Consider the following 16,390-nt stretch of genomic DNA (forward strand, 5'->3'; position numbering starts at 1 on the left):
AGCCATCAGTATATATTAAGCAGCTCTGCACATTGTTAGCAACATGTCCTTCGTGCAGTTACTTGATGTAACAGTTTTCCACAGAGTTTTTCCCCCATTGTTGGAAATAAGTGTCACAGTAAGGTGGGTTTGAGGACAAAGGCAGATCAGGTATTTTTGTTTCTTTCAGCGTGTTTTCAAAATGAACATTCCAGCAATGCATCAACTCTTGTGTAGTCTATTTTCAGTGGATTTATTGTTATAGAATGTTATCCTTTCAGGATTGAAAAATAGTGGTTGATTCAGATGATCTGGAAGACTTAAGCCTGGCTGCATAGGTGAAAAGTAACATTTTCCTTCTGAGGTGGAGTGGTGGTTCATTTGGACTTTGGACCGGGGATGTTCAAAAAACCCCAAGAGCAGTGTGAAGAGCACTGTAGTGGTATGGTATTCAGTCTTATAAGTACAGTTTTCCTAGCTGAGTCAGACTATTGAACCATAATCTAGACGTGACCTGATGAGCGAACTATACATATGCAGGAGAGTATATCTGCACCCCATGCCATGGCAGAGATAGCTCTAAGTATACTGAGGTTTTTCAAGCAGAGAGTTCTGAGATGAGTTATGTGCAATGCAAAATTGAGTTTAGTATCTAATATTAAACCTAAAAAGCAGATACTGCTAGCAAGCAGGATTGGTTGGTTTTTTAATTTAAGTTCAGGCTCTGGATGTAATCTGCAATTTTTACAGAAATGAATTGTAATTGTCTTTTGCTTTGATAGGCGATAATCATTTTGTACAGTCAATGTCTCTAACTTATTTATGGAAAGTTGTAACTGTCTCTCTATGCTGTTAATGGTTGGTGAATGGCATGATATAGCAAGATCGTCGGCATACATATATATTTCTACAGTTTTGGGAATATTCTGCATCATGGTGTTTAGCCTAATTGCAAAGAGGGTAGGACTAAGTATGGACCCTTGGGGCACCTCTTCTTCTTGAATAAAATATTGTGAAAGTACATTCTGGTGAAGAACTTGAAAGTTTCTGCATGAATTGAGGTGCATGTCCTCTCAACCCTAGAGCATACAGCTCTTGAAGAATGTCATACCTCCATGCAGTATCGAAAGCCTTTTCAATATCTAGACTCACCATTACTAGATGTTCATTTTTAGCATATGTGTTGCAAACGTTAGTTTTGGCTCTTAACATAAGGTCCAAGCAGGATCTGTTTTGTTGGAAACCATATTGGTTGATATTTAGCAGCATTTTACTTTCTAGGATCCATTTTAATCTCCTGTGTATCATTTTTTTCTAGTGTTTTACTTAAACAGCTGGTTAGGGAAATTGGTCAGTAGTTTTGTGGAAGTGATTGATCCTTTCCTGATTTTGGAAAGGCAAGAATTACAGAATGATGCTATGAGGAAGGATAAACACATTCAAGAAATATCTGGTTGTAGAAAACTAGTAATAAGCTTAAAGCTGTATTATTTGATGTAAGCATTATATAGTAGATTCCGTCCGCACTGTTACAGGCCTCATTCCCCCAGTGTTTTCCATGTCTTTTTTGGTTTTCAGAGGATTGAGGAATTGCCTCAGAAGCTGCTGCCAAAATTTGTGTGGTAATGTGCTCGGTGACTTCATCTATTGGTTGAAATTTAATAAATTGATCATCAAAATAAACACAGACTGAATATTTTGTCCAATTAGCTTTTGTGAATTTCCATTTTACTCTGTAATCTGGACAGTGGGATTGTTTTGTTTGTATTTTACATATAATTGGAAAATGATCGCTGTTGTGTGGATCATATAAGGTTGACCACTCCATACTGGGGAACAGTATGGGAGAACAGATTGACAGATCAATTGCTGAAGTGGATCCTGTGAGTAGATGGACATAAGTGTGATGGCCAGTATTTAGTAAGGTTAACTGCTGTTAATTCAGTAATTCTCAATCAAATGTCCTCTTTTATCCGTGCATGATGATCCCCACAATGGGTGATGCCCATTGAAATCTCTAAAAAGACAGAAAGGTGCTAGCAATCGTGCTATAAGATCTTCTAGTTCTTTTAGCATGAAAAGTCTATTTGGTGGGAGGTATATTGAAACAAGAGTTAGGGTTATTCCAAGCACAATACGCACAGCAACAGCTTCTAAGTCAGTCTGTAGAGAGATATGTCGAGCTGGGATTTTAGAGTTAACTAGTATTGCTACTCCTCCATGTGCAGATTTTGCAGTATTCCTGTCTTTTTTGTACATTGTGAAGTTTCTAATTGAGAGAGTTACCTGCGGTGTTAAGTTAGTTTCTTACAGACAAACACTCACTGGATTGTACTTATTGATCAGGTCATATATATCATCAGTATTGGCTTGTATGCCTCTGCAGTTCCATTGAAGTACGTGCTGCATTACTTGGTTTTAGGAGTTGTGTTTTGATCTGTCTTTTTTTGGAGCAGTTTGTTTGTAACAATCTGTTTTATTTCTGTCTTTTTTGGGGAAAACCGGTCACTCTGTATCCATGTGTTCTTTTGCATGAAGTTCTAATATAGTTTCTTCTGGGTTAGTTTTGTTGTCAACATCCATATGTGTAGGGAATTGTTTCGTGGTCTGAGCATGATCTGTTGGTATTGTTTTGTCTGCTTTTTTCGTTGTTTCAGGCATGTTGGGCGGAACTGAAATTGAAGTATTAATTCCTTGTTTCAGTTGCTTGTGTATGGCAGGTTGTGGCTTAGCATTAAGCACAGACCTGGCTCAATCTGCAAAAGAAATGTTCGGAGGAACTGTAATGTCAGTTTAGGTAGCAATAGAATGACTGTGTTGGGTTGCTTGTGCATACGTGCGTTTCGGCATAAACTGTATAATATGCTTTTTGGCTTCGTGATACGTTACTTTGTTTTCTGTTTTGTATTTCTTTCCCCACTTTCCACATTTCACAATTTTTTGAATATGCCGGATGGTTACCTTTGCAATTGGTTCTGGTGAAGGAAGTTACAGTACAATCAGCTTGAGTGTGTTCTGTTGGTTGGTTGGTTGGTTGGGTTTTATTGCCGCATTAGCAACTAAGGCTATATGTGTTCTGTTGAACTACAGTTTGGGCAAATCATAGTGCCATGACATGCTACCTGGGAGTGTCCATATTTCTGGCACTTATAACACCTAATGGAATTCGGTATATATGGACATATACGACAATTCAGATACCCTGCTTTAACCATTGTTGGTAAGTTTGGGGTACTAAAGGTCAGTATTATGTTCCATGTTGGCTTTAATTCTCCATCTTGCTGGATTAATTTTCTTTTTGCGTGTATCTTTGATCTGTCAATTCTTACACAATTTCATCTCTGAGATATTAATGAGGTCCCACTCTGCTATAACTCATTTGGATGTATTCAGAGTGGCATGGGGCATTATTTTCATGGGAATTCCAGTAAATGTAGTCAGTTTCAATAATATTTCTGAGTGTTTTGGCTTCATTGTTTCTACCAGCAGATCTCCAGACTGTAATTGCTTTATCACCTTCGGTGATCCTGCAGCATTCTCCAAGTATTTCTGGATTAGAAATGGGGATAATCTGCTCACAGGAAAATCTGATACAGAACGAATAAGGAGAAAGGCTGGGTGATCTTGTTGACATAGATCTGTTCTTGTCTTTTATTTTGATAGGAGTCATGATCAGGTTGGTCTTTATCTCAACTGATCAAGTGGAGGAAAGGTTTTTGTCCATTTTGTACTCCTTTTGGTCCTGAGGGTTGGTTTCCACACTCAGGTTATCAGCCCAGCCATGAGGAGGCAGGAGTAATGCCACGAGTGGCCAAGTGATTGTTAGGTTAGTAACTCTAATAAAAATAAAAGGAAAGGTGTCTTTTCTTTCCTGACTTCACTTACAACTTGTAAGCTGAAGTCTACTGTGCTTTTTAAAGAACTTAAGAGAAACTAACAGGAAACTTAGAAGAGTGATTCCTTTAAAGGAAAACGCTTTAAATCACTTTACAGAGCTCAGAAAATCGCTTGGCCATGGAAATGCTCGGCACTCGGAGCCTGTTCAGACAGGCTACCAGAGCAGGTCATGAGGTATTGTCAATGATATACAGGAATTTGGCTAGTAGGAAAAAGGAGGTGATTATCACTTTGTATAAGGATGATCAGGCCACAGGTTGAGTACTGTGTACAGGTCTGATGGTCTCATTTTAGGAAGGATGTAGAGTTGCTTGAGCGAGTACAGAGAACGGCAACAAGATTGGTGATGGGGAAAGAAGGAGTCCTCTTACCAAAAAAGGTTTAAATTCTGTAAATTACAGCATCTGGAGATTAGGCACCTGTGAGGCAATCTGATTGAGGTGTATAAGGCATTGAATGGGTTGAGCAAGCTCAATACTGATGGGATACTTCCTCTTGCTCAGATTATGAACCTCAGGGGGCATAAATTAAAATTGAGGAAAGACAAAGATAGTTGTAGAATAGATATGTGCAAATTTGCCTTCAGCCAGCAGGTAGCTGATTGCCAGAACAAATTTCCATCTGTTGTTGGGGAAGTTGATAGCTTAAATAAATTCAAGGAGGAACTGAACAAAAACTTTTAAAGGAAATGGATGTGTGAAATGTTTTTTTTTTTTTGACTGATGCTCCATAAACTTGCTTTCTTACATCACATGCCAGGCTGCTCTACTACTACTCCTACAGTCATTTGGCTAAAGCAGACTCCTACTCTCACTAAACTGATTCAACATTCAATTCACTGGCCACCATCAACTGGGTGTACTGCTTTATATTCTATGTACTTCTTAACAAAGAGAATAACCCTCCCCACTACTCTTCTCATCTGTCCTTCCTCTACATATTATACTCACCACATTCAATTTCAATATCCCTATGTCTGAGTAGTACCATGTTTCCGATATCCCAACAATTTCCGAATTTGGTGACCTAACCATTATTTCAAATTCATCAAATTTGATGTACTGGTTAAATTTGCTTACTATAATCCTCTGTACAAGCAAGAACACTGAGTGGACATAAATCAAGGGATACCTACCTTGTAACAGGCAGGCCCCACCTTTTGCCCGGTTAAGGGCAGTCACACGGAAAGGCATTGAGTTCACTAGTTCACAAAAGCATTCCACAGGTATTTCCATCCTTGCTTGCTGCACTGCTATCCATAATTTTCGTTGCATTCCTGGGTGGATGATCCAAAGCTCGAACAGACCTTTCCACAGCATCCCAAACATGCTCCACAGGGTTTGGGTCCGATGAACAGGGAGGCCATTCCATGGTGGTAAAATCTGCAGAATGCTCTTCAAACCATGTTCTAGTCACTACGCCTCTGTGGGAAGGGGCACTGTCCTGCTGGAAGAGTCTACCTCCCTCGTTGAAGTCGGAGGTGATTTGTGCCACTGTCGCTCTTCAGTTGGCTGAAACAATGCGAGACAGACGTCACAACAACCATGTTCATCCACCACCTTTCTCCACCCACAGTGCATCCACAAAGAGATATTATTCTGGAAATGACATATTCCCGATACACTCTTGATACTGTCGAACAGGAATAGTGCAATTTCTGTACCGCCTCTGCAATAGAGTGACCCATGTGTCGGGCACCCACTATCATCCTTCTTTCAAAGTGGGTTAACTCATGACGTTTATCCATACTGACTTCAAATTACCATCTACGTGAATGCAGTGCATCTATATACCTGCCAAGCAGTGGGTGACAGAGGGGTGACAGTGTCGCGTTGCCCAAGAACTAGGTATTCCATGAATTCTGTCCTCTCAGTGTACATGTGTATGCGTTTTTAATTTTAGTAACCCTAACATGGTTCATGTATTTATTTGTTCCATGACGACCCCCAGCAGCCCATGTAACTTTGACATCTTGCTTTCCAGGCTGCTGTACTTCAGTTCCATAAATGTTGCTATACGTAGATGTTATTTTAGTTTTTAGGAGCATTAGCAGCTAAGGCCATACTGCTCCAGGAATATGCGGTGGTCATTCCCTGACCTTTTCGCATCCTCTGTATTTGGTGGCGACTGGCTTGAACCCGGTCTAATTAAGAAGCGTGTACTACGCACTGCTGCTCCTTCCCACCTGGCTATGGAGGCGCCTTCTATACTCGAAAGCAGGTGCCTGCAAGGAGACCTAATATAAAGCTTTATATGGTATGGACTAAGTAAACTAAATATTGATGGCTTCATTAATTTTTCTCAGCCACTTAGTGGTATACGTAAGTGTTGTTTGTTGTTTGTTTGTTAGGAGCATTAGCAACTAAGGCCATATTGCTCCGGGATATGCGGTGGTCAATCCTTGACCTTTCCGCATCCTCCGTATTTGATGGTGACGGGCTCGAACCCCGGTCTAATCAAGAAGCATGTGCTACGCACTGCTGCTCCTTCCCACCTGGCTACGGAGGCGCCATATACGTAAGTGAATAAACTTAAAGGATAGATACATGAAAATTTGCTTTTAGTCAGAGAGTAATGGATTTTTGGAACTAACTAACAACCATCTGGTCATGTGGAAGTGGATAGTTTAAATAAATTTAAGGAAGAATTAGACAAACTATAAGAGAATGGGCAGATAATGTGATTTTTTTTTTTTTTTTGTTGGTGCTGCATTAGCTTGCTTTCTTGCAACATTTTCCACTACTAATACTAAATAGCACAAATTAGCAATAAAAAATAAATAATGTTTAAAAAAATTAAATAGTGTAATTATATAATAATTTCTAAAAGCAATATAGTGTTATTCTTCCTTGTTCACTAATTTTTCTGTTTAGTGACCATGGCATAAAAAGCAGAACTAGTAACTGGCCAATTCTTTTTAATTAAATTATTGCAAGCACCAATAAAAGCTGTTTTCACACAGTTAAAAAAGAAAAATTATTTTTTTCATGAAGTGCTGGATGCTCTGTTCTAACTTCTAACCAAAACTGAAAAGCACCCACTAAATATTCAAAAAAGTGCTTGTTTCCATGTGTTCACAAACAATACTTGTGAAGTTTCTAATATTTAAATCTGCAGGCTAATGAAATCTGAAAATAAGAAAAGTAAATTATTTTCTTGTTTGCTTCCAACAAATCTTTAGCTTTAAAAACATCTACTTCATTATACAAATTGGAAAATGGTCACATTTAAATGGAGACTGAAATTTAGCACTAGAAATGGCAAATGATACTTTTTTTTTTTTTGGCCATTTTGGCAAATGGCCAAAAAAAAAAAGTGCAACACCTCCCATTTCACCTATTTATTCCCTCCAATAGTCTGAATTTCTTCTTTGAATTTATTTTATTTGTTGCAACCACCAGCTGGCTAAAGGCAACCTTCCACACATCTATTCTGCAACCATCCTTCAATTTGAATTTGTGCCCCCTTGTGCGTGTGGAGGGGGGGGGAGGTCTGAGCAAGACAAGGATGTGTGGTCTGAGCAAGAGGAAGAGGAAGACCAGTACCTTATACAATAGGATAATCACCTCCTTATCCCTGTTAATAAGATTCCTGTATCACTGACAAAATCCCATGGGCTGTTCTGGCACCCTGTCTACAATGCTCAGAGAACTTCATATTTAACTGCACAACTGCCCAACTCTTTCATTTTCCACTACCCCAAGTGCAGTACCATACAGTTGGTATGTTATTCTGGGGTTACTGCTATCCACAGGCAGTATGTTGCATTTGTCGATGATAAGCTTCAATTGCCATTTCTCAGCCCATCTGCCTAACTTTTCTAGATCCTGTTGCAGTAGCTTATTATCATTAACCACCCTGCCAACCTTCATATCTGCAAATTTGGACGTTACTGATATGCCTTCATCAGTATCATTGATAAATATATAAAGCAACAGTGAACACTAGGAGATTCCAGTAATAACATTATTTCATGAAGAGCAGTGACCATTGATGACCACTCTGTCTTCTCCCACTCAAACATCTGTTTATCTATAGCAGGAGTGGCTAACTTAATTTGTGATGCGATCTACTTTTTTTCCTTCAAAATATGCCACGATCTACCATCTCAAAAATTTCATTGCACAAGGTGCACAAATCGAGGGAGGGCTGTATATTTAAAATTCATTGTGATCGACCGAAATTAAATCCGCGATCGACTCGTTGGCCACCCCTGATCTATAGCATTACTTTATCCTCTGCATTACTTCAAACAGATAATCTTTTGCTACTCTCCCTCTCTCTCAAAATTTGATTGTGAACTTTACTTCTTCCTTTTTGTAACTTGCTACTCTCCCTCTCTATCTCAAAATTTTCTCTACTCTATTTCTTGACAATTTAGAATATCTTTTCTGATTTCTGATCTTATTGTATCATGATACTATTCTTAATTGACTATAAATTAAATTAACAACTGTCACATTTGTTAATTTATTTAAGTGGTTAAAACTTTCCATGAGTATTTACATAGATCTATCTATAGATTGACATGTTTTCTAGGTCATTTCAATGTCTGTTTACATGTAAATTGTCTTGAAATTTGTCCAATATGCCGTCATCCATTATCTTTTTTCAACTAATAGTTAAACGTTTTAATAGATGGCGGCATGAAAATAGTTCTGTAAATCTGCACATGTTGCACTACATCAGCCACTGTTATTTGGCTTTGGCTTACAAAAGCTGATGAAAAAACTATCTGGAATTCAAATTCAGAGGTTGACGAAATTGAATTAAGTGATACATGAAACATGAATAGATGTACAATATAATTACTGCACCAAAAAAGTAATCATGAGTTTATTTTTTAACCACTTTTTACAACTTTTAATTTTTTTTTTTTAAATTTGGGTCTCATTTTTATTTCACCACTAGTGGTAATACTTCTGGGGCACTTTCTGTTTAAAAACTGCACAGTGTACTGTTACATGAGAAATCTCAGATTTGGAGCAACCAGTGAAAGTGCACAGAAAATTTGTGACCCACAGTCAATCCATTTGTTTCCAAAAATATAGCTGTTACTTATCTGTTTTTAATGTTAATCATTTGTACTGGATATGCACTGCTTAACTCTGTTTTGCATGCCCATTATAACTCAGTGGACAGTAGGAGGCCTAAGTGGATGTCAGATGAAGTAATGAGACTTGTGAAAGAGAAGAAAAATGCATGGGGTGCATCTAAATTATCAGGCAACACAGAAGCATATGGTATATACAAACTAACCTCCTTTGTAACTTGATTACTGGCTAGTTCCTATATGGTATATAGAAACTAGACAGTAGTCAAGTAACAAAGGAGGTTAGGCAAGCGAAAGTAGATTATGAGAAATCTTTGCAAAGGATACAAAGAAAAACAGCAAAGACTTCTTTGCTTATATAAACACTAGAAGGAAGGGGATAAATCAAATTGGTCCACTTCATATCAATGGTTCAAATGTTGATGATCCTGCTCAGGTTGCTGACAAAATGAATGAGTATTTTTCATCTACATTCACACATAAGGAATTCTTTAGGGAAGTGGATTTTGTAATAACTGAAATGAAAGTGGAACAGAAAGGCACCTGGGGTGAATGGGTTTTATCCAATTATATTATGGGGGCAGCAAGAAAGTAAGCAAACTCCACAATTATGAGAGCATCACTAGATTAAGGGGAGTCCATACAGACTGGAGACGAGAAATATACTTCCAATTCACAAAGGGGGGATCAAAGAGTGACAAGTAATTATGGACCTGTTAGTTTAACTTCTGTTCCGGAGAAAGTAATGGAGTCATTGGTTAAAGAAGTAATACAAGATTATCCATATAATGCTGCAATTATATTTCAAACACAGCATGGGTTTGTTAAGGGGAAATCATGTTTGACCAATTTGATTGAATAGTACAATGTGGTCACAAAGGAACCAGATGCAAAAAATAATTTTGATACTATATACTTGGATTTCAGGAAAGCTTTTGATGCTGTTGCATATAAAAGACTGATGTACAAATTGGAACAGCGGGGTTATTAAAGGCAAGTTGCTGCTATGAATAAAGGGATGGATGAGTGGGAAAAGACAGAGTGGTAATCAATGGACACTGCTCTTCATGGAGTAATGTTATTAGTTGAGTCTCCAAGAGTTCGTTGTTGGGCCTATTACTGTTTTCTATATTTATCATGATACTGAAGGCATATCAGGCTTAATGTCCAAGTTTGCAGATGATACAAAGGTTGGCAGTGTGGTTAATGACAGTAAGCTACTGAAACAGGATCTAGAAATGTTAGGCAGATGGGCAGAGAGATGGCATTTCAAGCTTAACATTGTCAAATGCATAAGTACTGCATGTAGGTAGCAGTAACTCCAGAGTACTGTACCAACTGTGTGGTACTACACTCAGGGTAGTGGAAAATGAAAAAGATCTGGGGGTAATTATACAGTCAGATATGAACTTCTCTGAACAGTATAGATAGGCTGCCAGAACAGCTCATGGGGTTTTGTTAACAATATACAGGAATTGATTTTGCTAGCAGGGATAAGGAGGTGATTATCCCATTGTATAAGGGAATGGGATGGCCACATCTTGAGTACTGCAGACAGGTCTGGAGGCCTCATTTTAAGAAGGATGTAGAGATACTGGAACAAAGGGGGTGTTGTTACCAAGAAAGACTTCGGTTCTGCAAATTGCAGCATCTGTGATGTGGTCTGACTGAGGTATTTAAGGCATTTGAATGGATTGAACAAGCTCAGTGCTGATCGGATTCTTCCTCTTTCTCAGACTACACCCACAGACACGAGGGAGCACAAATTCAAATTGAGGAAAGACAGTTATAGAATAGATGTGCAGAAGTTTACCTTTAGCCAACGGTTTTTTGATTGTGGGAACAAACTTCCATCTACAGGAACTCCCCGACTTACGTAATACTTGACTTACGGAAATTCTACTTTACATAAGTTTTTGCCGGCCGGTGTAAACCTAAAAAAATTGTGGAAACGTATTTTGCATCCTGCAGGAATAAATGGAGGTATTATGAAAATATCGTAATGTGAACCCAATAACAGGTTTTTTTTTGTAATTCGTTCAAGTCCTTGGAAGTTGAAAATTTAGCTATATTACTAAGCTATTTATCTCTCTAAAAGGTCATATTTATAATGGAAATTGCACTACCCTTTCATCATTATCATATGTTCCCATTATAAGAATTAATTTTGAATGCCTTTGTGATATTTTTCTAAAGCACATTTCTGGAGGTCATGACCACAAAACAATTTGCACTTTCCAGTTTATTGGGCTTTTCTGTTAGTGCATCTAATTATAAATGGGTAGTAAACTCAATCTTATTGCATTTGCGATAATACCGATAACTGCAACTGTAGGGGTTTTTACACTATTATGGTGAAATGTGTTCCTGTAAATAGGAATGAACGTATTGTAATATGTTCATTCCTATTTACATATAACAATGTTGGAAGGAAAGTGACCAATGAAAAGTTCAAGTGGTGGTAGTGCCAGAAAACAAAACAAAACTGATTTAGAAATGAAGATTAAAATGATTAAGTACGAAGCAGGACAAAGTTTGTCATCTAGTGCAAGGGAATTAGGTCTTGCTGCTTCAACAGTGAATACTATTTTAAAGGACAGTGCGCGCATAAAAGAACATGTCAAAGGATCAACGCACTTAAGATCAACAGTGATCACAAAACAGTGTTCAGGTGGTATATCAAAGATGGAACAGCTGTTAATAATGATGGAAAATCAGATTCAGAAGTGAGTGCCCCTGAGTCTCAGGCGCCTCCGTAGACAGGTGGGAAGGAGCAGCAGTGCATAGCACACGCTTCTTGATTAGACCGGGGTTCGAGCCCGTCACCACCAAATACGAAGGATGCGGAAAGGCCAGGGAATGACCACCGCATATCCCGGAGCAATATGGCCTTATTTGCTAATGCTCCTAAAATAACAAAAATAAAAAATAGCCCCCGAGTCTAATGACCATTCAAGCAAAAGCAACAAGAATTTATAAAGATATTAAGGATAAGTACAACGAACACCAACCCAAGTTCGTGGCAAGCAACGGGTGATTTAATAGGTTCAAGCATCACACTGGTTTCCACAACATTAAAATATACGGTGAAGTCGCCAGTGCCAATTCTGCAGCTGCAGAGACATTTTGTGATGTGTTGGAAAAAAGTATTGATGAAGGTGGCTATTCAATGCAGCAAATTTTTAATGTTAACGAGACTGCTCTGTATTGGAACAAAAATGCCGGATCAAACATACTTTGTCAAAGAGGAAAATATAATGCCAGGTTTCGAGGTGTCAAAAGATAAGGCCACGCTCTTGCTTGAGGCTAATGCAGCAGGAGATTACAGGTTAAAATCACTGCTTGTGTACCATTCTGGAAATCCTCATGCATTTAAGGGCATCAATAAAGCCACTCTACTGGTGTATTTCCAATCGAACCAGAGAGCACGGATAACAATATCTCGCTTTGAGGATTGGTTTAAATGTTGCTTCATTCCCGAGGTTGAAAAATATTGCAAAGACAACAACGTTCCTTTCAAAATTTTGCTTCTATCAGTTAATGCTCTTGGACATCCTACGCATTTAGATGATTTCAATTCAAGAGTCATATTTCTACTGCCAAACATGACTTCACTCATCCAACCTATGGATCAGGGTGTTATTTTGAATTTAAGAGCATAATATTTATGCACAACATTTGTTCAGGCACTGTCTGCAGTAGACGATGAGAAAAATTTTACATTAAGAGACTTTTGGAAATCTTACAATATTTACCTACCACACCATCTTAAACCACAATATTACCACACCATCATTAATAAGGCCTAGGCAGAAACTGCTAAAAGTTGTTTACATGGGGCATGGAAGAAAATATACACACGGCACGTAAAAAGCTTCAAAGGATTTGAAAAAGATGAATCGTATGAAGAGGTTACAGATAAGATTGTAAAGGTTGCAGAGCTACTTCAGTTGGAGGTTGACGCCAAAGACGTAAAGGAGTTAATAGAGGAAGAAAAGAAGGAATTATCTAACGAATAACTTACTGACTTGCAGGCAGCAATAGTGAAAGAAGAAAATGCTGACGAAGCTCAAGATGAACCAAATGAGGAGCCCAGAGGCGTTTCATCACCAGAGAGATGGCGATGGCATTTTGTGAAATTGCATCAGCAATGGCGAGGTTTGAGAAGATGGATCCTGACAGCAAAAGATAATTAAAAGTTAACAGAGGGGTGAATGATATGCTTGCTTGCTACAAATAAATCTACAATGAAAAGAAAAATGCTACCGTCCAGTCATCCATTAATGTTCTTTCGTAAGGTTGAGCAGCCAACCCCTTCTAATTCTCCACAGCCCTCAACCTCCGCAGCGGTGTACTTATCAGCTGAAGATGTCGATTCTCGCAACGATGCTCAAGAGGCAAAACTTACTGACTGTCTATGCCTGTCTCCTCTCTTTTTTTGTAATTTTATAATTTTTAAATTTTTTTAAATTGCACGCTTTTGTAATTTTTCCTGCACATGAGATAAAAAATTGAATAAATACGATAAATAATTCTATTTACACGTTTGTCGAACATTTCTTTTTTGATTCAATCAATTCAGCGAGCACAGTTGCGAGTGCTGCACGAGCATGGGGGAAATTGACTTACGTAGCATTCCGCGGAACACAACCCTTACGTAAGTTGAGGAGTTTCTGTATTGTTATGGACGTTGACAGTCACAGCAGGCCCATCCATTAGGCAAACCTGGGTGGTTGCCTAAGGCTCAAGGGTCTTAGGGGTGCATTCCAAGAAAATGTAATTTTGTTTTAGTGGTTAAAAAAAATTATTATTTAGATTAAATAAGGTAATTATTTCTAAATAAAGAAATAACATTATCTAAATATTTCATAAAATATTAAGAATACATTTTTAAAAAAAAGATTGATTTACAACATGCTCTTTATGGTTTTATGACATTTGGGTCACTTTGTCGGTGCATCACTTTGATATTTAATTAAAATTTTTGAAAATATTAATAGAAAAGGTAAGGTGGAAAGGATAATATTTTAAAGGAAGGGATAATATTATAGACGAATGGATAGACATGAATGGGTGGTAATAGGTAAGCTTGTTGGAAGATGTGGGTGGTTAGATAGGCAGATGGATGGCACAGAATACAACTGGGGTGCAAATTTTAAGTCTCACCTAGGGCACATGAAACCTTTGCATAGGCTCTGTTGACAGCGTAAATAAATTCGAGAAAAACTACACAAACTATTGGAGGAAATGAATAGGTGAAACATCAGATTTTTTTTTTTTTTGCTGTGATTTATAAGCTTACTTTCTTGCATTATTTGCTACTGCTAATGTTAAGAGATGCACGTGCATTTGAGTGGTTCACACCTGCTTGACTACAAAATGGTTAATGATTGTAATGTAATCATGGTATGCCAGAGTATAAACAAGAACACTGTTATTTAAGCCAACATGGTTCAGTAGTCAAGTACAAGAGTAAACTGCATACTCGTTTCAGTGGACCTTGGTTCAAGCCCATGTGATTACTAAATATGGGTAATAATTGTATTCATTATTGAAATGATTACTATAAACACTTCTAACATGATAAATAATAAATAGAATAATAAAGGGCTCAATATAAATTTAACCCCAGGTGCTCACATCTGTTGAGTATGGGCTTGGCACACCCAGGGTCCTGAGCTGGATATCATCATTCTTCTTTTTCTTGGCGATTCCTTTCTTTTCTTTCTTTCTCTCTCTCTCTCAGTATTAAAGAATTTTTTTTTTTTTTTTTTTGGCTGGTGCAGCATAAGCCTCAGGCTTCCTTGTACCATATGGCTAATAATAATAATAATCTATTTTAACACAGACCTTTTATTACTGATAGATATCCAAATTTCCTATAGTTTACACTGATTATATTTTTGATTAGTTTATTATACACTGGTGTACAAAAGTTCAGTTAAAACCAAGTTTAATTTTTATACATTCAAATGTAATTTAATATAATGTCTTAATATGGTGTTAAAATATGACAAGTTCCAGAATATGCAAATCAGACAGACTAAAAGTGCACACTTCAAACAGCATCGCTCATTTTTAATATAATGTGCACATAATTCTCCCAGGAGACAGTACTTCAGATGTAGACTGTATGCCTACATTTATAATCAAATGAGCCACTAACTTATATCTTAAACCACTATTTTCAGTGTGACTTCTTTTCCCAAAGCTTGTCCTTACATAGTCTTCCTAGGCAGAATCTATGCCTTCATTTCTCAAGGATTGGAGATCACGCTCCTCCTCCACCAGTCTAAAAACTTTCAAAAAAAACTGTTTCTGTACAATGCATATTCTTTCTGCAAAATTGATTCTAACAATATTCACTAAGCAAAAAAAAAAAAAGGTGCTACAATATCAAATCTTCTATCCACAACTTTACATTTGTCAATGTTAAACTTCAGTTGCCACCTCTCAGCCCACCTGCTCAACGCTTCCAGATCCTGTTGCAGTAACATACTATCATTACTGTCATTAACAACTCTGCCAACCTTCGTATCGTCTGCAAAGTTAACATTAACCCTGGTATACCTTCGTTAATATCACTGATAAATACCGAAAACAACAATGGGTCCAACACAGAACCCTGGGGTACTCCACTAATAACATTAGTCCACAAATAGCAGTGTCCATTAATAACCACTCTCTGCCTTCTCCCACTCAACCAGCCTTTTATCCATTGTAGCAACTTGCCCTTAATGCATACTACTCTAGTTTGTACAGTAGTCTTCCACGTGCCACAGTATCAAAAGCTTTCCTAAGATCCAAGTATATGATATAAAAATTATTTTTTTGCATCAGTTCCTTTGCGACCACATCATAGCATCCAATCAAATTGGTCATATAAGACCCACTTAACAAACCCATCCTGTGTCTGAATTATTACTGCAGTCTTCTCTAGATGATCCTGCAGTGCTTCTTTAACCAGTGACTCCATTATTTTCTCCAGAAAAAAAGTTAAACTAACAGATCTGTAATTACTCGTATCACCCTTTGATCCCCTTTTTTGAACTGGGGATACATTTGCACATCTCCAGTCTGTGGGGACTTCCCCTGAGTCTAAGGATACTCTCATAATTATGACTAGATAACGAGGATCTAGACATTTCTTCCACTTTTTACTTCATTAATGCTTCTCTCCTTCAAAAATTTTTCCTGAACACTGGCCATGTATTAGAATTTTTCAAAATACACTCCGCAACTGAGATATAATATTCTGTGTTGACCAAAAAGTTTCCAAAATCATCCGCCATGATTCCTCAAGGCAGTATACATAGCTCATCATTTTTTTTTTGACATTAGTGTTCCCACCCTCCAGCTTAGCAGTCTGGTTATTGTCTATGCAGATAAACTGAAGGTTTCGTGCTCAGGGTTTCTTGCTCAATTACTGAATCAATGTTATTCTGTTTGAAATTTCCACAT

At 37.7% G+C, this 16,390-nt stretch overlaps 1 protein-coding gene across 3 annotated transcripts in view; it reads right to left on the reverse strand.

The window, feature by feature from the left end:
• Nucleotides 1-16,390, reverse strand: part of LOC150086027 (uncharacterized) — a 228,680-nt gene that overhangs the window by 211,103 nt on the left and 1,187 nt on the right. The gene's annotated exons all lie outside the window — the stretch shown is intronic.

The sequence above is a fragment of the Mastigoproctus giganteus genome, chromosome 5 (genome assembly GCF_048544385.1).
Source record: "Mastigoproctus giganteus isolate SK-2022 chromosome 5, ASM4854438v1, whole genome shotgun sequence".
Lineage (NCBI taxonomy): Eukaryota > Metazoa > Arthropoda > Arachnida > Uropygi > Thelyphonidae > Mastigoproctus > Mastigoproctus giganteus.